This window comes from Ranitomeya variabilis, chromosome 5 (assembly GCF_051348905.1).
Source record: "Ranitomeya variabilis isolate aRanVar5 chromosome 5, aRanVar5.hap1, whole genome shotgun sequence".
NCBI classification, from domain to species: domain Eukaryota; kingdom Metazoa; phylum Chordata; class Amphibia; order Anura; family Dendrobatidae; genus Ranitomeya; species Ranitomeya variabilis.
Window position 1 is genome coordinate 39,411,575 of NC_135236.1, and position 21,690 is coordinate 39,433,264.

A 21,690-nucleotide genomic window follows, 5' to 3' on the forward strand; every position below is an offset into this window, starting at 1 on the left:
ATCCTTGTTTATATCTTTCCCAAAATGTCATTAAATGTAGCAAATTTCCAGATGGCTTCCATATATTATCTCATGCACTTTTCTTGAGAAGTACTGGAGCACACATGCTTTTCAACTGACCTCGTGGCGCAACGGTAGCGCGTCCGACTCCAGATCAGAAGGTGTCGGGGTCAATTAACTCGTCTTTTCATAACTTGATTGATGCTTGGGTTAAGATTGAAACGGAAACTGCGTAATCCTACTAACAGTAGAATAACTCAACTTTGTTGCCACCTGTCAGTGCTGGGTTTAAAAATGAGTTTTATTTAAATTATATAGATTAATATCTTATCAACAATACTTTGACGAGAAATATTATTTGGGAATTGAGTTCAAAGCATTAAAAAAATGAATCCACTGCGGGAACACCTAACAGTTTGTTTACGCCATTGTCATCTTTGAATTTGTAAGAGAAGAGGGATTATTACTAGATTTTAAATTTTAAACTGGAAATCAATGAATCCAAATGTGATGATCTTAATTCAGCCCTCTTTATGTCTTTTCTAAACTGTGATTGAAAGTAGAAAATTTCCAAATGGCTTCCATATATTATCTCATGCACTTTTCTTAAGAAGTACTGGAGCACACATGCTTTTCAACTGACCTCGTGGTGCAACGGAAGCGCGTCTGACTCCAGATCAGAAGGTTGCGTGTTCAAATCACGTCGGGGTCAATTAACTCATCTTTTCATAACTTGATTGATGCTTGGGTTAAGATTGAAACGGAAACTGCGTAATCTTACTAACAGTAGAATAACTCAACTTTGTTGCAACTTGGCAGCACAGGGTTTAACAAAGTGTTTTATTTAAATTATATAGATTAATATCTTATCAACAATACTTTGACGAGAAATATCCTTTGGGAATTGAGTTCAAAGCATTAAAAAAATGAATCCACTGTGGGAACACCTAACAGTTTGTTCACGCCATTGTCATCTTTGAATTTGTTAGGGAAGAGGGATTATTACTAGATTTTTAATTTTAAACTGGAAATCAATGAATCCGAAAGTGATGATCTTAATTCAGCCCTCTTTATGTCTTTTCTAAACTGTGATTAAAAGTAGCAAATTTCCAGATGGCTTCCATATATTATCTCATGCACTTTTCTTGAGAAGTACTGGAGCACACATGCTTTTCAACTGACCTCGTGGCGCAACGGTAGCGTGTCTGACTCCAGATCAGAAGGTTGCGTGTTCAAATCACGTCGGGGTCAATTAACTCTTTCATCTTTTCATAACTTGATTGATGCTTGGGTTTAGATTGAAACGAAAATTGCGTAATCCTACTAACAGTAGAATAACTCAACTTTGTTGCAACCTGTCAGCACAGGGTTTAACAAAGTGTTTTGTTTAAATTATATAGATTAATATCTTATCAACAATACTTTGACGAGAAATATCCTTTGGGAATTGAGTTCAAAGCATTAAAAAAATGAATCCACTGCGGGAACACCTAACAGTTTGTTTACGCCATTGTCATCTTTGAATTTGTAAGAGAAGAGTGATTATTACTAGATTTTTAATTTTAAACTGGAAATCAATGAATCCAAATGTGATGATCTTAATTCAGCCCTCTTTATATCTTTCCCAAAATGTCATTAAAAGTAGCAAATTTCCACATGGCTTCCATATTTTATCTCATGCACTTTTCTTGAGAAGTACTGGAGCACACATGCTTTTCAACTGACCTCGTGGCGCAACGGTAGCGCGTCTGACTCCAGATCAGAAGTTTGTGTGTTCAAATCACGTCGGGGTCAATTAACTCTTTCATCTTTTCATAACTTGATTGATGCTTGGGTTTAGATTGAAACGAAAATTGCGTAATCCTACTAACAGTAGAATAACTCAACTTTGTTGCAACCTGTCAGCACAGGGTTTAACAAAGTGTTTTATTTAAATTATATAGATTAATATCTTATCAACAATACTTTGACGAGAAATATCCTTTGGGAATTGAGTTCAAAGCATTAAAAAAATGAATCCACTGTGGGAACACCTAACAGTTTGTTCACGCCATTGTCATCTTTGAATTTGTAAGAGAAGAGGGATTATTACTAGATTTTTAATTTTAAACTGGAAATCAATGAATCCAAATGTGATGATCTTAATTCAGCCCTCTTTATATCTTTCCCAAAATGTCATTAAAAGTAGCAAATTTCCACATGGCTTCCATATTTTATCTCATGCACTTTTCTTGAGAAGTACTGGAGCACACATGCTTTTCAACTGACCTCGAGGCGCAACGGTAGCACGTCTGACTCCAGATCAGAAGGTTGCGTGTTCAAATCACGTTGGGGTCAATTAACTCTTTCATCTTTTCATAACTTGATTGATGCTTGGGTTTAGATTGAAACGAAAATTGCGTAATCCTACTAACAGTAGAATAACTCAACTTTGTTGCAACCTGTCAGCACAGGGTTTAACAAAGTGTTTTATTTAAATTATATAGATTAATATCTTATCAACAATACTTTGACGAGAAATATCCTTTGGGAATTGAGTTCAAAGCATTAAAAAAATGAATCCACTGTGGGAACACCTAACAGTTTGTTCACGCCATTGTCATCTTTGAATTTGTAAGAGAAGAGGGATTATTACTAGATTTTTAATTTTAAACTGGAAATCAATGAATCCAAATGTGATGATCTTAATTCAGCCCTCTTTATATCTTTCCCAAAATGTCATTAAAAGTAGCAAATTTCCACATGGCTTCCATATTTTATCTCATGCACTTTTCTTGAGAAGTACTGGAGCACACATGCTTTTCAACTGACCTCGAGGCGCAACGGTAGCGAGTCTGACTCCAGATCAGAAGGTTGCGTGTTCAAATCACGTCGGGGTCAATTAACTCTTTCATCTTTTCATAACTTGATTGATGCTTGGGTTAAGATTGAAATGGAAACAGTGTAATCTTACTAACAGTAGAATAACTCAACTTTGTTGCAACTTGGAAGCACAGGGTTTAACAAAGTGTTTTATTTAAATTATATAGATTAATATCTTGTCAACAATACTTTGACGAGAAATATCCTTTGGGAATTGAGTTCAAAGCATTAAAAAAATGAATCCACTGTGGGAACACCTAACAGTTTGTTCACGCCATTGTCATCTTTGAATTTGTTAGAGAAGAGGGATTATTACTAGATTTTTAATTTTAAACTGAAAATCAATGAATCCGAAAGTGATGATCTTAATTCAGCCCTCTTTATGTCTTTTCTAAACTGTGATTAAAAGTAGCAAATTTCCAGATGGCTTCCATATATTATCTCATGCACTTTTCTTGAGAAGTAGTGGAGCACACATGCTTTTCAACTGACCTCGTGGCGCAACGGTAGCGCGTCTGACTCCAGATCAGAAGGTTGCGTGTTCAAATCACGTCGGGGTCAATTAACTCTTTCATCTTTTCATAACTTGATTGATGCTTGGGTTTAGATTGAAACGAAAATTGCGTAATCCTACTAACAGTAGAATAACTCAACTTTGTTGCAACCTGTCAGCACAGGGTTTAACAAAGTGTTTTGTTTAAATTATATAGATTAATATCTTATCAACAATACTTTGACGAGAAATATCCTTTGGGAATTGAGTTCAAAGCATTAAAAAAATGAATCCACTGCGGGAACACCTAACAGTTTGTTTACGCCATTGTCATCTTTGAATTTGTAAGAGAAGAGGGATTATTACTAGATTTTAAATTTTAAACTGGAAATCAATGAATCCAAATGTGATGATCTTAATTCAGCCCTCTTTATGTCTTTTCTAAACTGTGATTGAAAGTAGAAAATTTCCAAATGGCTTCCATATATTATCTCATGCACTTTTCTTAAGAAGTACTGGAGCACACATGCTTTTCAACTGACCTCGTGGTGCAACGGTAGTGCGTCTGACTCCAGATCAGAAGGTTGCGTGTTCAAATCACGTCGGGGTCAATTAACTCTTTCATCTTTTCATAACTTGATTGATGCTTGGGTTAAGATTGAAACGGAAACTGCGTAATCTTACTAACAGTAGAATAACTCAACTTTGTTGCAACTTGGCAGCACAGGGTTTAAGAAAGTGTTTTATTTAAATTATATAGATTAATATCTTATCAACAATACTTTGACGAGAAATATCCTTTGGGAATTGAGTTCAAAGCATTAAAAAAATGAATCCACTGTGGGAACACCTAACAGTTTGTTCACGCCATTGTCATCTTTGAATTTGTTAGAGAAGAGGGATTATTACTAGATTTTTAATTTTAAACTGGAAATCAATGAATCCGAAAGTGATGATCTTAATTCAGCCCTCTTTATGTCTTTTCTAAACTGTGATTAAAAGTAGCAAATTTCCAGATGGCTTCCATATATTATCTCATGCACTTTTCTTGAGAAGTACTGGAGCACACATGCTTTTCAACTGATCTCGTGGCGCAACGGTAGCGCGTCTGACTCCAGATCAGAAGGTTGCGTGTTCAAATCACGTCGGGGTCAATTAACTCTTTCATCTTTTCATAACTTGATTGATGCTTGGGTTTAGATTGAAACGAAAATTGCGTAATCCTACTAACAGTAGAATAACTCAACTTTGTTGCAACCTGTCAGCACAGGGTTTAACAAAGTGTTTTGTTTAAATTATATAGATTAATATCTTATCAACAATACTTTGACGAGAAATATCCTTTGGGAATTGAGTTCAAAGCATTAAAAAAATGAATCCACTGCGGGAACACCTAACAGTTTGTTTACGCCATTGTCATCTTTGAATTTGTAAGAGAAGAGGGATTATTACTAGATTTTTAATTTTAAACTGGAAATCAATGAATCCAAATGTGATGATCTTAATTCAGCCCTCTTTATGTCTTTTCTAAACTGTGATTGAAAGTAGCAAATTTCCACATGGCTTCCATATATTATCTCATGCACTTTTCTTGAGAAGTACTGGAGCACACATGCTCTTAAATCGACCTCGTGGCGCAACGGTAGCGCGTCTCTCTCCAAATCAGAAGGTTGCGTGTTTAAATCAGGTCGGGGTCAATTACCTCTTTCATCTTTTCATAACTTGATTTATGCTTGGGTTAAGATTGAAACAGAAACTGCGTAATCCTACTGATAATAGAATAACTCAACTTTGTTGCCACCTGTCAGTGCTGGGTTTAAAAATAAGTTTTATTTAAATTATATAGATTAATATCTTATCAACAATACTTTGACGAGAAATATTATTTGGGAATTGAGTTCAAAGCTTTAAAAAAATTAATCAATGCCGGCAACACCTAACGGTTTGTTCACGCCATTGTCATTTTTGAATTTGTAAGAGAAGAGGGATTATTACTAGATTTTTAATTTTAAACTGGAAATCAATGAATCCGAATGTGATGATCTTAATTCAGCCCTCTTTTATGTCTTTTCTAAACTGTGATTGAAAGTAGCAAATTTCCACATGGCTTCCATATTTTATCTCATGCACTTTTCTTGACAAGTACTGGAGCACACGTTATTTTTAACTGACCTCGTGGTGCAACGGTAGCGCGTCTGACTCCAGGTTATAAGGTTGCATGTTCTAATCACGTTGGGGTCAATTGATTCTTTCATCTTTTCATAACTAGATTGATGCTTAAGTTAAGTTTGAAACGGAAACTGCGTAATCCTACTAACAGTAGAATTACTCAACTTTGTTGCAACTTGGAAGCACAGGGTTTAACAAAGTGTTTTATTTAAATTATATAGATTAATATCTTGTCAACAATACTTTGACGAGAAATATCCTTTGGGAATTGAGTTCAAAGCATTAAAAAAATGAATCCACTGTGGGAACACCTAACAGTTTGTTCACGCCATTGTCATCTTTGAATTTGTTAGAGAAGAGGGATTATTACTAGATTTTTAATTTTAAACTGAAAATCAATGAATCCGAAAGTGATGATCTTAATTCAGCCCTCTTTATGTCTTTTCTAAACTGTGATTAAAAGTAGCAAATTTCCAGATGGCTTCCATATATTATCTCATGCACTTTTCTTGAGAAGTAGTGGAGCACACATGCTTTTCAACTGACCTCGTGGCGCAACGGTAGCGCGTCTGACTCCAGATCAGAAGGTTGCGTGTTCAAATCACGTCGGGGTCAATTAACTCTTTCATCTTTTCATAACTTGATTGATGCTTGGGTTTAGATTGAAACGAAAATTGCGTAATCCTACTAACAGTAGAATAACTCAACTTTGTTGCAACCTGTCAGCACAGGGTTTAACAAAGTGTTTTGTTTAAATTATATAGATTAATATCTTATCAACAATACTTTGACGAGAAATATCCTTTGGGAATTGAGTTCAAAGCATTAAAAAAATGAATCCACTGCGGGAACACCTAACAGTTTGTTTACGCCATTGTCATCTTTGAATTTGTAAGAGAAGAGGGATTATTACTAGATTTTAAATTTTAAACTGGAAATCAATGAATCCAAATGTGATGATCTTAATTCAGCCCTCTTTATGTCTTTTCTAAACTGTGATTGAAAGTAGAAAATTTCCAAATGGCTTCCATATATTATCTCATGCACTTTTCTTAAGAAGTACTGGAGCACACATGCTTTTCAACTGACCTCGTGGTGCAACGGTAGTGCGTCTGACTCCAGATCAGAAGGTTGCGTGTTCAAATCACGTCGGGGTCAATTAACTCTTTCATCTTTTCATAACTTGATTGATGCTTGGGTTAAGATTGAAACGGAAACTGCGTAATCTTACTAACAGTAGAATAACTCAACTTTGTTGCAACTTGGCAGCACAGGGTTTAAGAAAGTGTTTTATTTAAATTATATAGATTAATATCTTATCAACAATACTTTGACGAGAAATATCCTTTGGGAATTGAGTTCAAAGCATTAAAAAAATGAATCCACTGTGGGAACACCTAACAGTTTGTTCACGCCATTGTCATCTTTGAATTTGTTAGAGAAGAGGGATTATTACTAGATTTTTAATTTTAAACTGGAAATCAATGAATCCGAAAGTGATGATCTTAATTCAGCCCTCTTTATGTCTTTTCTAAACTGTGATTAAAAGTAGCAAATTTCCAGATGGCTTCCATATATTATCTCATGCACTTTTCTTGAGAAGTACTGGAGCACACATGCTTTTCAACTGATCTCGTGGCGCAACGGTAGCGCGTCTGACTCCAGATCAGAAGGTTGCGTGTTCAAATCACGTCGGGGTCAATTAACTCTTTCATCTTTTCATAACTTGATTGATGCTTGGGTTTAGATTGAAACGAAAATTGCGTAATCCTACTAACAGTAGAATAACTCAACTTTGTTGCAACCTGTCAGCACAGGGTTTAACAAAGTGTTTTGTTTAAATTATATAGATTAATATCTTATCAACAATACTTTGACGAGAAATATCCTTTGGGAATTGAGTTCAAAGCATTAAAAAAATGAATCCACTGCGGGAACACCTAACAGTTTGTTTACGCCATTGTCATCTTTGAATTTGTAAGAGAAGAGGGATTATTACTAGATTTTTAATTTTAAACTGGAAATCAATGAATCCAAATGTGATGATCTTAATTCAGCCCTCTTTATGTCTTTTCTAAACTGTGATTGAAAGTAGCAAATTTCCACATGGCTTCCATATATTATCTCATGCACTTTTCTTGAGAAGTACTGGAGCACACATGCTCTTAAATCGACCTCGTGGCGCAACGGTAGCGCGTCTCTCTCCAAATCAGAAGGTTGCGTGTTTAAATCAGGTCGGGGTCAATTACCTCTTTCATCTTTTCATAACTTGATTTATGCTTGGGTTAAGATTGAAACAGAAACTGCGTAATCCTACTGATAATAGAATAACTCAACTTTGTTGCCACCTGTCAGTGCTGGGTTTAAAAATAAGTTTTATTTAAATTATATAGATTAATATCTTATCAACAATACTTTGACGAGAAATATTATTTGGGAATTGAGTTCAAAGCTTTAAAAAAATTAATCAATGCCGGCAACACCTAACGGTTTGTTCACGCCATTGTCATTTTTGAATTTGTAAGAGAAGAGGGATTATTACTAGATTTTTAATTTTAAACTGGAAATCAATGAATCCGAATGTGATGATCTTAATTCAGCCCTCTTTTATGTCTTTTCTAAACTGTGATTGAAAGTAGCAAATTTCCACATGGCTTCCATATTTTATCTCATGCACTTTTCTTGACAAGTACTGGAGCACACGTTATTTTTAACTGACCTCGTGGTGCAACGGTAGCGCGTCTGACTCCAGGTTATAAGGTTGCATGTTCTAATCACGTTGGGGTCAATTGATTCTTTCATCTTTTCATAACTAGATTGATGCTTAAGTTAAGTTTGAAACGGAAACTGCGTAATCCTACTAACAGTAGAATTACTCAACTTTGTTGCAACCTGGCAGCACAGGGTTTAACAAAGTGTTTTATTTAAATTATATAGATTAATATCTTATCAACAATACTTTGACGAGAAATATCCTTTGGGAATTGAGTTCAAAGCATTAAAAAAATGAATCCACTGCGGGAACACCTAACAGTTTGTTCACGCCATTGTTATCTTTGAATTTGTAAGAGAAGAGGGATTATTACTAGATTTTTAATTTTAAACTGGAAATCATTGAATCCGAAAGTGATGATCTTAATTCAGCCCTCTTTATGTCTTTTCTAAACTGTGATTGAAAGTAGCAAATTTCCACATGGCTTCCATATTTTATCTCATGCACTTTTCTTGAGAAGTACTGGAGCACACATGCTTTTCAATTGACCTCGTGGCGCAACGGTAGCGCGTCTGACTCCAGATCAGAAGGTTGCGTGTTCAAATCACGTCGGGGTCAATTAACTCTTTCATCTTTTCATAACTTGATTGATGCTTGGGTTAAGATTGAAACGGAAACTGCGTAATCTTACTAACAGTAGAATAACTCAACTTTGTTGCAACTTGGCAGCACAGGGTTTAACAAAGTGTTTTATTTAAATTATATAGATTAATATCTTATCAACAATACTTTGATGAGAAATATCCTTTGGGAATTGAGTTCAAAGCATTAAAAAAATGAATCCACTGTGGGAACACCTAACAGTTTGTTCACGCCATTGTCATCTTTGAATTTGTTAGAGAAGAGGGATTATTACTAGATTTTTAATTTTAAACTGGAAATCAATGAATCCGAAAGTGATGATCTTAATTCAGCCCTCTTTATGTCTTTTCTAAACTGTGATTAAAAGTAGCAAATTTCCAGATGGCTTCCATATATTATCTCATGCACTTTTCTTGAGAAGTACTGGAGCACACATGCTTTTCAACTGACCTCGTGGCGCAACGGTAGCGCGTCTAACTCCAGATCAGAAGGTTGCGTGTTCAAATCACGTCGGGGTCAATTAACTCTTTCATCTTTTCATAACTTGATTGATGCTTGGGTTAAGATTGAAACGGAAACTGCGTAATCTTACTAACAGTAGAATAACTCAACTTTGTTGCAACTTGGCAGCACAGGGTTTAACAAAGTGTTTTATTTAAATTATATAGATTAATATCTTATCAACAATACTTTGATGAGAAATATCCTTTGGGAATTGAGTTCAAAGCATTAAAAAAATGAATCCACTGCGGGAACACCTAACAGTTTGTTCACGCCATTGTCATCTTTGAATTTGTAAGAGAAGAGGGATTATTACTAGATTTTTAATTTTAAACTGGAAATCAATGAATCCGAATGTGATGATCTTAATTCAGCCCTCTTTATGTCTTTTCTAAACTGTGATTGAAAGTAGAAAATTTCCACATGGCTTCCATATATTATCTCATGCACTTTTCTTGAGAAGTACTGGAGCACACATGCTTTTCAACTGACCTCGTGGCGCAACGGTAGCGCGTCTGACTCCAGATCAAAAGGTTGCGTGTTCAAATCATGTCGGGGTCAATAAACTCTTTCATCTTTTCATAACTTGATTGATGCTTGGGTTAAGATTGAAACAGAAACTGCGTAATCCTACTAACAGTAGAATAACTCAACTTTGTTGCAACCTGTCAGCACAGGGTTTAACAAAGTGTTTTATTTAAATTATATAGATTAATATCTTATCAACAATACTTTGACGAGAAATATCCTTTGGGAATTGAGTTCAAAGCATTAAAAAAATGAATCCACTGCGGGAACACCTAACAGTTTGTTCACGCCATTGTCATCTTTGAATTTGTAAGAGAAGAGGGATTATTACTAGATTTTTAATTTTAAACTGGAAATCAATGAATCCGAAAGTGATGATCTTAATTCAGCCCTCTTTATGTCTTTTCTAAACTGTGATTGAAAGTAGCAAATTTCCACATGGCTTCCATATATTATCTCATGCACTTTTCTTGAGAAGTACTGGAGCACACATGCTTTTCAACTGACCTCGTGGCGCAACGGTAGTGCGTCTGACTCCATATCAGAAGGTTGCGTGTTCAAATCATGTCGGGGTCAATAAACTCTTTCATCTTTTCATAACTTGATTGATGCTTGGGTTAAGATTGAAACGGAAACTGCGTAATCCTACTAACAGTAGAATAACTCAACTTTGTTGCAACCTGTCAGCACAGGGTTTAACAAAGTGTTTTATTTAAATTATATAGATTAATATCTTATCAACAATACTTTGACGAGAAATATCTTTTGGGACTTGAGTTCAAAGCATTAAAAAAATGAATCCACTGCGGGAACACCTAACAGTTTGTTCACGCCATTGTCATCTTTGAATTTGTAAGAGAAGAGGGATTATTACTAGATTTTTAATTTTAAACTGGAAATCAATGAATCCGAAAGTGATGATCTTAATTCAGCCCTCTTTATGTCTTTTCTAAACTGTGATTGAAAGTAGCAAATTTCCACATGGCTTCCATATATTATCTCATGCACTTTTCTTGAGAAGTACTGGAGCACACATGCTTTTCAACTGACCTCGTGGCGCAACGGTAGCGCGTCTGACTCCAGATCAGAAGGTTGTGTGTACAAATCACGTTGGGGTCAATTAACTCATCTTTTCATAACTTGATTGATGCTTGGGTTAAGATTGAAACGGAAACTGCGTAATCCTACTAACAGTAGAATAACTCAACTCTGTTGCAACCTGGCAGCACAGGGTTTAACAAAGTGTTTTATTTAAATTATATAGATTAATATCTTATCAACAATACTTTGACGAGAAATATCCTTTGGGAATTGAGTTCAAAGCATTAAAAAAATGAATCCACTGCGGGAACACCTAAAAGTTTGTTCACGCCATTGTCATCTTTGAATTTGTAAAAGAAGAGGGATTATTACTAGATTTTTAATTTTTGAACTTGAAGTCAATGAATCTGAATGTGATGATCTTAATTCAGCCCTCTTTATGTCTTTTCTAAGCTGTGATTAAAAGTAGCAAATTTCCAGATGGGGTCCATATATTATCTCATGCACTTTTCATGTGAAGTATTGCAGCAAACATGCTTTTCAACTGACCTTGTGCACAATGGTAGCACTTCTGACTCAAGGTCATAAGGTTGCATGTTGATATCACATCAGGGTCAAGTAGCTCTTTCGTCTATTCATAACTTGATAGATGATTGTGTTAAGATTGAAAACGGAAACTGCGTAATTCTACTGACAATAGAATAATTCGACTTTGTTGCCACCTGTAGGCAAAGTGTTTAAAAAAGGTGTTTTATTTAAATTATGTAGATTAAAATCTTATCAACAATACTTTGGTGAGAAATATCATTTGAGAATTGAGTTCAAAACATAAAAAAAAATCCATGCCGGGAACAGCTAACACTTTGTTCATGCCATTGTCATCTTTGAATTTGTAAGAAAAGAGAGTTTATTACTAGATTTTACATTTTAAACTGGAGAACCCTGAATCTGAATGTCATGATCTTAATTCATCCTTGTTTATATCTTTCCCAAAATGTCATTAAAAGTAGCAAATTTCCAGATGGCTTCCATATATTATCTCATGCACTTTTCATGAGAAGTAATGGAGCACACATGCTTTTCAATCGACCTCGTGGTGCAACGGTAGCGCGTCTGACTCCAGATCAGAAGGTTGCGTGTTTAAATCACGTCGGGGTCAATTAACTCTTTAATCTTTTCATAACTTGATTTATGCTTGGGTTAAGATTGAAACGGAAACTGCGTAATCCTACTGACAATAGAATAACTCAACTTTGTTGCCACCTGTCAGTGCTGGGTTTAAAAATGAGTTTTATTTAAATTATATAGATTAATATCTTATCAACAATACTTTGACGAGAAATATTATTTGGGAATTGAGTTAAAAGCATTAAAAAAATTAATCAATGCCGGCAACACCTAACAGTTTGTTCACGCCATTGTCATCTTTGAATTTGTAAGAGAAGAGGGATTATTACTAGATTTTTAATTTTAAACTGGAAATCAATGAATCCGAATGTGATGATCTTAATTCAGCCCTCTTTTATGTCTTTTCTAAACTGTGATTGAAAGTAGCAAATTTCCAGATGGCTTCCATATATTATCTCATGCACTTTTCTTGAGAAGTACTGGAGCACATGTGCTTTTCAACTGACCTCATGGTGCAACAGTAGCGCGTCTGATTCCAGATCAGAAGATTGCGTGTTTAAATCACGTCGGGGTCAATTAACTCTTTCATCTTTTCATAACTTGATTGATGCTTGGGTTAAGATTGAAATGAAAATTGCGTAATCCTACTAACAGTAGAATAACTCAACTTTGTTGCAACCTGTCAGCACAGGGTTTAACAAAGTGTTTTATTTAAATTATATAGATTAATATCTTATCAACAATACTTTGACGAGAAATATTAATTGGGAATTGAGTTCAAAGCATTAAAAAAATGAATCCACTGCGGGAACACCTAACAGTTTGTTCACGCCATTGTCATCTTTGAATTTGTAAGAGAAGAGGGATTTAGATTTTTAATTTTAAACTGGAAATCAATGAATCTGAATTTGATGATCTTAATTCAGCCTTCTTTTATGTCTTTTCTAAACTGTGTTTGAAAGTAGCAAATTTCCAGATGGCTTCCATATATTATCTCATGCACTTTTCTTGAGAAGTACTGGAGCACACGTGCTTTTCAACTGACCTCATGGTGCAATGGTATCGCGTCTGACTCCAGATCAGAAGGTTGCGTGTTCAAATCACGTTGGGGTCAATTAACTCTTTCATGTTTTCATAACTTGATCGATGCTTGGGTTAAGATTGAAACGGAAACTGCGTAATCCTACTAAGGCTATGTGCACACGTCAGGCTTTTTCCTCAGGTTTTGTAGCCAAAACCAGGAGTGGAACAATTAGAGGAAAAGTATAATAGAAACATATGCACCACTTCTGCATTTATCACCCACTCCTGGTTTTGGCTACAAAACCTGAGGAAAAAGCCTGACAAAATCCTGACGTGTGCACATAGCCTCACAGTAGAATAACTCAACTTTGTTGCAACCTGGCAGCACAGGGTTTAACAAACTGTTTTATTTAAATTATATAGATTAATATCTTATCAACAATACTTTGACGAGAAATATCCTTTGGGAATTGAGTTCAAAGCATTAAAAAAATGAATCCACTGCGGGAACACCTAACAGTTTGTTTACGCCATTGTCATCTTTGAATTTGTAAAAGAAGAGGGATTATTACTAGATTTTTAATTTTAAACTTGAAATCAATGAATCCGAATGTGATGATCTTAATTCAGACCTCTTTATGTCTTTTCTAAGCTGTGATTAAAAGTAGCAAATTTCCAGATGGGGTCCATATATTATCTCATGCACTTTTCATGAGAAGTATTGCAGCAAACATGCTTTTCAACTGACCTTGTGCACAATGGTAGCACTTCTGACTCAAGGTCATAAGGTTGCATGTTGATATCACATCAGGGTCAAGTAGCTCTTTCGTCTATTCATAACTTGATAGATGATTGTGTTAAGATTGAAAACGGAAACTGCGTAATTCTACTGACAATAGAATAATTCGACTTTGTTGCCACCGGTAGGCAAAGTGTATAAAAAAGGTGTTTTATTTAAATTATGTAGATTAAAATCTTATCAGCAATACTATGGTGAGAAATATCATTTGAGAATTGAGTTCAAAACATAAAAAAATAATCCATGCCGGGAACAGCTAACACTTTGTTCATGCCATTGTCATCTTTGAATTTGTAAGAAAAGAGAGTTTATTACTAGATTTTACATTTTAAACTGGAAATCAATGAATCCAAATGTGATGATCTTAATTCAGCCCTCTTTATGTCTTTTCTAAACTGTGATTGAAAGTAGCAAATTTCCAAATAGCTTCCATACATTATCTCATGCACTTTTCTTGAGAAGTACTGGAGCACACATGCTTTTCAACTGAACTCGTGGCGCAACGGTAGCGCGTCTGACTCCAGATCAGAAGGTTGCGTGTTCAAATCACGTCGGGGTCAATTAACTCTTTCATCTTTTCATAACTTGATTGATGCTTTGGTTAAGATTGAAACGGAAACTGCGTAATCTTACTAACAGTAGAATAACTCAACTTTGTTGCAACTTGGCAGCACAGGGTTTAACAAAGTGTTTTATTTAAATTATATAGATTAATATCTTATCAACAATACTTTGATGAGAAATATCCTTTGGGAATTGAGTTCAAAGCATTAAAAAAATGAATCCACTGTGGGAACACCTAACAGTTTGTTCACGCCATTGTCATCTTTGAATTTGTTAGAGAAGAGGGATTATTACTAGATTTTTAATTTTAAACTGGAAATCAATGAATCCGAAAGTGATGATCTTAATTCAGCCCTCTTTATGTCTTTTCTAAACTGTGATTGAAAGTAGCAAATTTCCACATGGCTTCCATATATTATCTCATGCACTTTTCTTGAGAAGTACTGGAGCACACATGCTTTTCAACTGACCTCGTGGCGCAACGGTAGCGCGTCTGACTCCATATCAGAAGGTTGCGTGTTCAAATCATGTCGGGGTCAATAAACTCTTTCATCTTTTCATAACTTGATTGATGCTTGGGTTAAGATTGAAACGGAAACTGCGTAATCCTACTAACAGTAGAATAACTCAACTTTGTTGCAACCTGTCAGCACAGGGTTTAACAAAGTGTTTTATTTAAATTATATAGATTAATATCTTATCAACAATACTTTGACGAGAAATATCCTTTGGGACTTGAGTTCAAAGCATTAAAAAAATGAATCCACTGCGGGAACACCTAACAGTTTGTTCACGCCATTGTCATCTTTGAATTTGTAAGAGAAGAGGGATTATTACTAGATTTTTAATTTTAAACTGGAAATCAATGAATCCGAAAGTGATGATCTTAATTCAGCCCTCTTTATGTCTTTTCTAAACTGTGATTGAAAGTAGCAAATTTCCACATGGCTTCCATATATTATCTCATGCACTTTTCTTGAGAAGTACTGGAGCACACATGCTTTTCAACTGACCTCGTGGCGCAACGGTAGCGCGTCTGACTCCAGATCAGAAGGTTGTGTGTACAAATCACGTTGGGGTCAATTAACTCATCTTTTCATAACTTGATTGATGCTTGGGTTAAGATTGAAACGGAAACTGCGTAATCCTACTAACAGTAGAATAACTCAACTCTGTTGCAACCTGGCAGCACAGGGTTTAACAAAGTGTTTTATTTAAATTATATAGATTAATATCTTATCAACAATACTTTGACGAGAAATATCCTTTGGGAATTGAGTTCAAAGCATTAAAAAAATGAATCCACTGCGGGAACACCTAAAAGTTTGTTCACGCCATTGTCATCTTTGAATTTGTAAAAGAAGAGGGATTATTACTAGATTTTTAATTTTTGAACTTGAAGTCAATGAATCTGAATGTGATGATCTTAATTCAGCCCTCTTTATGTCTTTTCTAAGCTGTGATTAAAAGTAGCAAATTTCCAGATGGGGTCCATATATTATCTCATGCACTTTTCATGTGAAGTATTGCAGCAAACATGCTTTTCAACTGACCTTGTGCACAATGGTAGCACTTCTGACTCAAGGTCATAAGGTTGCATGTTGATATCACATCAGGGTCAAGTAGCTCTTTCGTCTATTCATAACTTGATTGATGCTTGGGTTAAGATTGAAACGGAAACTGCGTAATCCTACTAAGGCTATGTGCACACGTCAGGCTTTTTCCTCAGGTTTTGTAGCCAAAACCAGGAGTGGAACAATTAGAGGAAAAGTATAATAGAAACATATGCACCACTTCTGCATTTATCACCCGCTCCTGGTTTTGGCTACAAAACCTGAGGAAAAATCCTGACAAAATCCTGACGTGTGCACATAGCCTCACAGTAGAATAACTCAACTTTGTTGCAACCTGACAGCACAGGGTTTAACAAAGTGTTTTATTTAAATTATATAGATTAATATCTTATCAACAATACTTTGACGAGAAATATCCTTTGGGAATTGAGTTCAAAGCATTAAAAAAATGAATTCACTGCGGGAACACCTAACAGTTTGTTTACGCCATTGTCATCTTTGAATTTGTAAAAGAAGAGGGATTATTACTAGATTTTTAATTTTAAACTTGAAATCAATGAATCCGAATGTGTTGATCTTAATTCAGCCCTCTTTATGTCTTTTCTAAGCTGTGATTAAAAGTAGCAAATTTCCAGATGGGGTCCATATATTATCTTATGCACTTTTCATGAGAAGTATTGCAGCAAACATGCTTTTCAACTGACCTTGTGCACAATGGTAGCACTTCTGACTCAAGGTCATAAGGTTGCATGTTGATATCACATCAGGGTCAAGTAGCTCTTTCGTCTATTCATAACTTGATAGATGATTGTGTTAAGATTGAAAACGGAAACTGCGTAATTCTACTGACAATAGAATAATTCGACTTTGTTGCCACCTGTAGGCAAAGTGTTTAAAAAAGGTGTTTTATTTAAATTATGTAGATTAAAATCTTATCAACAATACTTTGGTGAGAAATATCATTTGAGAATTGAGTTCAAAACATAAAAAAAAATCCATGCCGGGAACAGCTAACACTTTGTTCATGCCATTGTCATCTTTGAATTTGTAAGAAAAGAGAGTTTATTACTAGATTTTACATTTTAAACTGGAGAACCCTGAATCTGAATGTCATGATCTTAATTCATCCTTGTTTATATCTTTCCCAAAATGTCATTAAAAGTAGCAAATTTCCAGATGGCTTCCATATATTATCTCATGCACTTTTCATGAGAAGTAATGGAGCACACATGCTTTTCAATCGACCTCGTGGTGCAACGGTAGCGCGTCTGACTCCAGATCAGAAGGTTGCGTGTTTAAATCACGTCGGGGTCAATTAACTCTTTAATCTTTTCATAACTTGATTTATGCTTGGGTTAAGATTGAAACGGAAACTGCGTAATCCTACTGACAATAGAATAACTCAACTTTGTTGCCACCTGTCAGTGCTGGGTTTAAAAATGAGTTTTATTTAAATTATATAGATTAATATCTTATCAACAATACTTTGACGAGAAATATTATTTGGGAATTGAGTTAAAAGCATTAAAAAAATTAATCAATGCCGGCAACACCTAACAGTTTGTTCACGCCATTGTCATCTTTGAATTTGTAAGAGAAGAGGGATTATTACTAGATTTTTAATTTTAAACTGGAAATCAATGAATCCGAATGTGATGATCTTAATTCAGCCCTCTTTTATGTCTTTTCTAAACTGTGATTGAAAGTAGCAAATTTCCAGATGGCTTCCATATATTATCTCATGCACTTTTCTTGAGAAGTACTGGAGCACATGTGCTTTTCAACTGACCTCATGGTGCAACAGTAGCGCGTCTGATTCCAGATCAGAAGATTGCGTGTTTAAATCACGTCGGGGTCAATTAACTCTTTCATCTTTTCATAACTTGATTGATGCTTGGGTTAAGATTGAAATGAAAATTGCGTAATCCTACTAACAGTAGAATAACTCAACTTTGTTGCAACCTGTCAGCACAGGGTTTAACAAAGTGTTTTATTTAAATTATATAGATTAATATCTTATCAACAATACTTTGACGAGAAATATTAATTGGGAATTGAGTTCAAAGCATTAAAAAAATGAATCCACTGCGGGAACACCTAACAGTTTGTTCACGCCATTGTCATCTTTGAATTTGTAAGAGAAGAGGGATTTAGATTTTTAATTTTAAACTGGAAATCAATGAATCTGAATTTGATGATCTTAATTCAGCCTTCTTTTATGTCTTTTCTAAACTGTGTTTGAAAGTAGCAAATTTCCAGATGGCTTCCATATATTATCTCATGCACTTTTCTTGAGAAGTACTGGAGCACACGTGCTTTTCAACTGACCTCATGGTGCAATGGTATCGCGTCTGACTCCAGATCAGAAGGTTGCGTGTTCAAATCACGTTGGGGTCAATTAACTCTTTCATGTTTTCATAACTTGATCGATGCTTGGGTTAAGATTGAAACGGAAACTGCGTAATCCTACTAAGGCTATGTGCACACGTCAGGCTTTTTCCTCAGGTTTTGTAGCCAAAACCAGGAGTGGAACAATTAGAGGAAAAGTATAATAGAAACATATGCACCACTTCTGCATTTATCACCCACTCCTGGTTTTGGCTACAAAACCTGAGGAAAAAGCCTGACAAAATCCTGACGTGTGCACATAGCCTCACAGTAGAATAACTCAACTTTGTTGCAACCTGGCAGCACAGGGTTTAACAAACTGTTTTATTTAAATTATATAGATTAATATCTTATCAACAATACTTTGACGAGAAATATCCTTTGGGAATTGAGTTCAAAGCATTAAAAAAATGAATCCACTGCGGGAACACCTAACAGTTTGTTTACGCCATTGTCATCTTTGAATTTGTAAAAGAAGAGGGATTATTACTAGATTTTTAATTTTAAACTTGAAATCAATGAATCCGAATGTGATGATCTTAATTCAGACCTCTTTATGTCTTTTCTAAGCTGTGATTAAAAGTAGCAAATTTCCAGATGGGGTCCATATATTATCTCATGCACTTTTCATGAGAAGTATTGCAGCAAACATGCTTTTCAACTGACCTTGTGCACAATGGTAGCACTTCTGACTCAAGGTCATAAGGTTGCATGTTGATATCACATCAGGGTCAAGTAGCTCTTTCGTCTATTCATAACTTGATAGATGATTGTGTTAAGATTGAAAACGGAAACTGCGTAATTCTACTGACAATAGAATAATTCGACTTTGTTGCCACCTGTAGGCAAAGTGTATAAAAAAGGTGTTTTATTTAAATTATGTAGATTAAAATCTTATCAGCAATACTATGGTGAGAAATATCATTTGAGAATTGAGTTCAAAACATAAAAAAATAATCCATGCCGGGAACAGCTAACACTTTGTTCATGCCATTGTCATCTTTGAATTTGTAAGAAAAGAGAGTTTATTACTAGATTTTACATTTTAAACTGGAAATCAATGAATCCAAATGTGATGATCTTAATTCAGCCCTCTTTATGTCTTTTCTAAACTGTGATTGAAAGTAGCAAATTTCCAAATAGCTTCCATACATTATCTCATGCACTTTTCTTGAGAAGTACTGGAGCACACATGCTTTTCAACTGAACTCGTGGCGCAACGGTAGCGCGTCTGACTCCAGATCAGAAGGTTGCGTGTTCAAATCACGTCGGGGTCAATTAACTCTTTCATCTTTTCATAACTTGATTGATGCTTTGGTTAAGATTGAAACAGAAACTGCGTAATCTTACTAACAGTAGAATAACTCAACTTTGTTGCAACTTGGCAGCACAGGGTTTAACAAAGTGTTTTATTTAAATTATATAGATTAATATCTTATCAACAATACTTTGATGAGAAATATCCTTTGGGAATTGAGTTCAAAGCATTAAAAAAATGAATCCACTGTGGGAACACCTAACAGTTTGTTCACGCCATTGTCATCTTTGAATTTGTTAGAGAAGAGGGATTATTACTAGATTTTTAATTTTAAACTGGAAATCAATGAATCCGAAAGTGATGATCTTAATTCAGCCCTCTTTATGTCTTTTCTAAACTGTGATTGAAAGTAGCAAATTTCCACATGGCTTCCATATATTATCTCATGCACTTTTCTTGAGAAGTACTGGAGCACACATGCTTTTCAACTGACCTCGTGGCGCAACGGTAGCGCGTCTGACTCCATATCAGAAGGTTGCGTGTTCAAATCATGTCGGGGTCAATAAACTCTTTCATCTTTTCATAACTTGATTGATGCTTGGGTTAAGATTGAAACGGAAACTGCGTAATCCTACTAACAGTAGAATAACTCAACTTTGTTGCAACCTGTCAGCACAGGGTTTAACAAAGTGTTTTATTTAAATTATATAGATTAATATCTTATCAACAATACTTTGACGAGAAATATCCTTTGGGACTTGAGTTCAAAGCATTAAAAAAATGAATCCACTGCGGGAACACCTAACAGTTTGTTCACGCCATTGTCATCTTTGAATTTGTAAGAGAAGAGGGATTATTACTAGATTTTTAATTTTAAACTGGAAATCAATGAATCCGAAAGTGATGATCTTAATTCAGCCCTCTTTATGTCTTTTCTAAACTGTGATTGAAAGTAGCAAATTTCCACATGGCTTCCATATATTATCTCATGCACTTTTCTTGAGAAGTACTGGAGCACACATGCTTTTCAACTGACCTCGTGGCGCAACGGTAGCGCGTCTGACTCCAGATCAGAAGGTTGTGTGTACAAATCACGTTGGGGTCAATTAACTCATCTTTTCATAACTTGATTGATGCTTGGGTTAAGATTGAAACGGAAACTGCGTAATCCTACTAACAGTAGAATAACTCAACTCTGTTGCAACCTGGCAGCACAGGGTTTAACAAAGTGTTTTATTTAAATTATATAGATTAATATCTTATCAACAATACTTTGACGAGAAATATCCTTTGGGAATTGAGTTCAAAGCATTAAAAAAATGAATCCACTGCGGGAACACCTAAAAGTTTGTTCACGCCATTGTCATCTTTGAATTTGTAAAAGAAGAGGGATTATTACTAGATTTTTAATTTTTGAACTTGAAGTCAATGAATCTGAGTGTGATGATCTTAATTCAGCCCTCTTTATGTCTTTTCTAAGCTGTGATTAAAAGTAGCAAATTTCCAGATGGGGTCCATATATTATCTCATGCACTTTTCATGTGAAGTATTGCAGCAAACATGCTTTTCAACTGACCTTGTGCACAATGGTAGCACTTCTGACTCAAGGTCATAAGGTTGCATGTTGATATTACATCAGGGTCAAGTAGCTCTTTCGTCTATTCATAACTTGATTGATGCTTGGGTTAAGATTGAAACGGAAACTGCGTAATCCTACTAAGGCTATGTGCACACGTCAGGCTTTTTCCTCAGGTTTTGTAGCCAAAACCAGGAGTGGAACAATTAGAGGAAAAGTATAATAGAAACATATGCACCACTTCTGCATTTATCACCCGCTCCTGGTTTTGGCTACAAAACCTGAGGAAAAATCCTGACAAAATCCTGACGTGTGCACATAGCCTCACAGTAGAATAACTCAACTTTGTTGCAACCTGACAGCACAGGGTTTAACAAAGTGTTTTATTTAAATTATATAGATTAATATCTTATCAACAATACTTTGACGAG

At 35.2% G+C, this 21,690-nt stretch overlaps 24 non-coding genes across 24 annotated transcripts; all 24 read left to right on the plus strand.

Annotated features, from left to right (window-relative positions):
* Positions 1 to 640: 640 nt before the first annotated feature.
* Positions 641 to 712, plus strand: TRNAW-CCA (transfer RNA tryptophan (anticodon CCA)). The gene has a single exon. It is a non-coding gene; the product is annotated as a tRNA-Trp (tRNA).
* A 467-nt stretch (positions 713 to 1,179) lies between these two features.
* Positions 1,180 to 1,251, plus strand: TRNAW-CCA (transfer RNA tryptophan (anticodon CCA)). Its single transcript has one exon. It is a non-coding gene; the product is annotated as a tRNA-Trp (tRNA).
* Positions 1,252 to 1,722: 471 nt separating this feature from the next.
* TRNAW-CCA (transfer RNA tryptophan (anticodon CCA)) lies at positions 1,723 to 1,794 on the plus strand. Its single transcript has one exon. It is a non-coding gene; the product is annotated as a tRNA-Trp (tRNA).
* Positions 1,795 to 3,351: 1,557 nt separating this feature from the next.
* Positions 3,352 to 3,423, plus strand: TRNAW-CCA (transfer RNA tryptophan (anticodon CCA)). The gene has a single exon. It is a non-coding gene; the product is annotated as a tRNA-Trp (tRNA).
* A 471-nt stretch (positions 3,424 to 3,894) lies between these two features.
* Positions 3,895 to 3,966, plus strand: TRNAW-CCA (transfer RNA tryptophan (anticodon CCA)). Its single transcript has one exon. It is a non-coding gene; the product is annotated as a tRNA-Trp (tRNA).
* A 471-nt stretch (positions 3,967 to 4,437) lies between these two features.
* Positions 4,438 to 4,509, plus strand: TRNAW-CCA (transfer RNA tryptophan (anticodon CCA)). The gene has a single exon. It is a non-coding gene; the product is annotated as a tRNA-Trp (tRNA).
* A 1,558-nt stretch (positions 4,510 to 6,067) lies between these two features.
* Positions 6,068 to 6,139, plus strand: TRNAW-CCA (transfer RNA tryptophan (anticodon CCA)). Its single transcript has one exon. It is a non-coding gene; the product is annotated as a tRNA-Trp (tRNA).
* Positions 6,140 to 6,610: 471 nt separating this feature from the next.
* On the plus strand, positions 6,611 to 6,682 carry TRNAW-CCA (transfer RNA tryptophan (anticodon CCA)). Its single transcript has one exon. It is a non-coding gene; the product is annotated as a tRNA-Trp (tRNA).
* A 471-nt stretch (positions 6,683 to 7,153) lies between these two features.
* TRNAW-CCA (transfer RNA tryptophan (anticodon CCA)) lies at positions 7,154 to 7,225 on the plus strand. The gene has a single exon. It is a non-coding gene; the product is annotated as a tRNA-Trp (tRNA).
* Positions 7,226 to 8,783: 1,558 nt separating this feature from the next.
* TRNAW-CCA (transfer RNA tryptophan (anticodon CCA)) lies at positions 8,784 to 8,855 on the plus strand. Its single transcript has one exon. It is a non-coding gene; the product is annotated as a tRNA-Trp (tRNA).
* Positions 8,856 to 9,326: 471 nt separating this feature from the next.
* TRNAW-CCA (transfer RNA tryptophan (anticodon CCA)) lies at positions 9,327 to 9,398 on the plus strand. Its single transcript has one exon. It is a non-coding gene; the product is annotated as a tRNA-Trp (tRNA).
* A 471-nt stretch (positions 9,399 to 9,869) lies between these two features.
* TRNAW-CCA (transfer RNA tryptophan (anticodon CCA)) lies at positions 9,870 to 9,941 on the plus strand. The gene has a single exon. It is a non-coding gene; the product is annotated as a tRNA-Trp (tRNA).
* Positions 9,942 to 10,412: 471 nt separating this feature from the next.
* TRNAW-CCA (transfer RNA tryptophan (anticodon CCA)) lies at positions 10,413 to 10,484 on the plus strand. The gene has a single exon. It is a non-coding gene; the product is annotated as a tRNA-Trp (tRNA).
* A 471-nt stretch (positions 10,485 to 10,955) lies between these two features.
* Positions 10,956 to 11,027, plus strand: TRNAW-CCA (transfer RNA tryptophan (anticodon CCA)). Its single transcript has one exon. It is a non-coding gene; the product is annotated as a tRNA-Trp (tRNA).
* A 1,009-nt stretch (positions 11,028 to 12,036) lies between these two features.
* On the plus strand, positions 12,037 to 12,108 carry TRNAW-CCA (transfer RNA tryptophan (anticodon CCA)). The gene has a single exon. It is a non-coding gene; the product is annotated as a tRNA-Trp (tRNA).
* Positions 12,109 to 13,119: 1,011 nt separating this feature from the next.
* On the plus strand, positions 13,120 to 13,191 carry TRNAW-CCA (transfer RNA tryptophan (anticodon CCA)). The gene has a single exon. It is a non-coding gene; the product is annotated as a tRNA-Trp (tRNA).
* Positions 13,192 to 14,387: 1,196 nt separating this feature from the next.
* On the plus strand, positions 14,388 to 14,459 carry TRNAW-CCA (transfer RNA tryptophan (anticodon CCA)). The gene has a single exon. It is a non-coding gene; the product is annotated as a tRNA-Trp (tRNA).
* Positions 14,460 to 14,930: 471 nt separating this feature from the next.
* On the plus strand, positions 14,931 to 15,002 carry TRNAW-CCA (transfer RNA tryptophan (anticodon CCA)). The gene has a single exon. It is a non-coding gene; the product is annotated as a tRNA-Trp (tRNA).
* A 471-nt stretch (positions 15,003 to 15,473) lies between these two features.
* Positions 15,474 to 15,545, plus strand: TRNAW-CCA (transfer RNA tryptophan (anticodon CCA)). Its single transcript has one exon. It is a non-coding gene; the product is annotated as a tRNA-Trp (tRNA).
* Positions 15,546 to 17,279: 1,734 nt separating this feature from the next.
* TRNAW-CCA (transfer RNA tryptophan (anticodon CCA)) lies at positions 17,280 to 17,351 on the plus strand. Its single transcript has one exon. It is a non-coding gene; the product is annotated as a tRNA-Trp (tRNA).
* A 1,011-nt stretch (positions 17,352 to 18,362) lies between these two features.
* Positions 18,363 to 18,434, plus strand: TRNAW-CCA (transfer RNA tryptophan (anticodon CCA)). The gene has a single exon. It is a non-coding gene; the product is annotated as a tRNA-Trp (tRNA).
* Positions 18,435 to 19,630: 1,196 nt separating this feature from the next.
* TRNAW-CCA (transfer RNA tryptophan (anticodon CCA)) lies at positions 19,631 to 19,702 on the plus strand. The gene has a single exon. It is a non-coding gene; the product is annotated as a tRNA-Trp (tRNA).
* A 471-nt stretch (positions 19,703 to 20,173) lies between these two features.
* TRNAW-CCA (transfer RNA tryptophan (anticodon CCA)) lies at positions 20,174 to 20,245 on the plus strand. Its single transcript has one exon. It is a non-coding gene; the product is annotated as a tRNA-Trp (tRNA).
* A 471-nt stretch (positions 20,246 to 20,716) lies between these two features.
* Positions 20,717 to 20,788, plus strand: TRNAW-CCA (transfer RNA tryptophan (anticodon CCA)). Its single transcript has one exon. It is a non-coding gene; the product is annotated as a tRNA-Trp (tRNA).
* Positions 20,789 to 21,690: the final 902 nt, after the last annotated feature.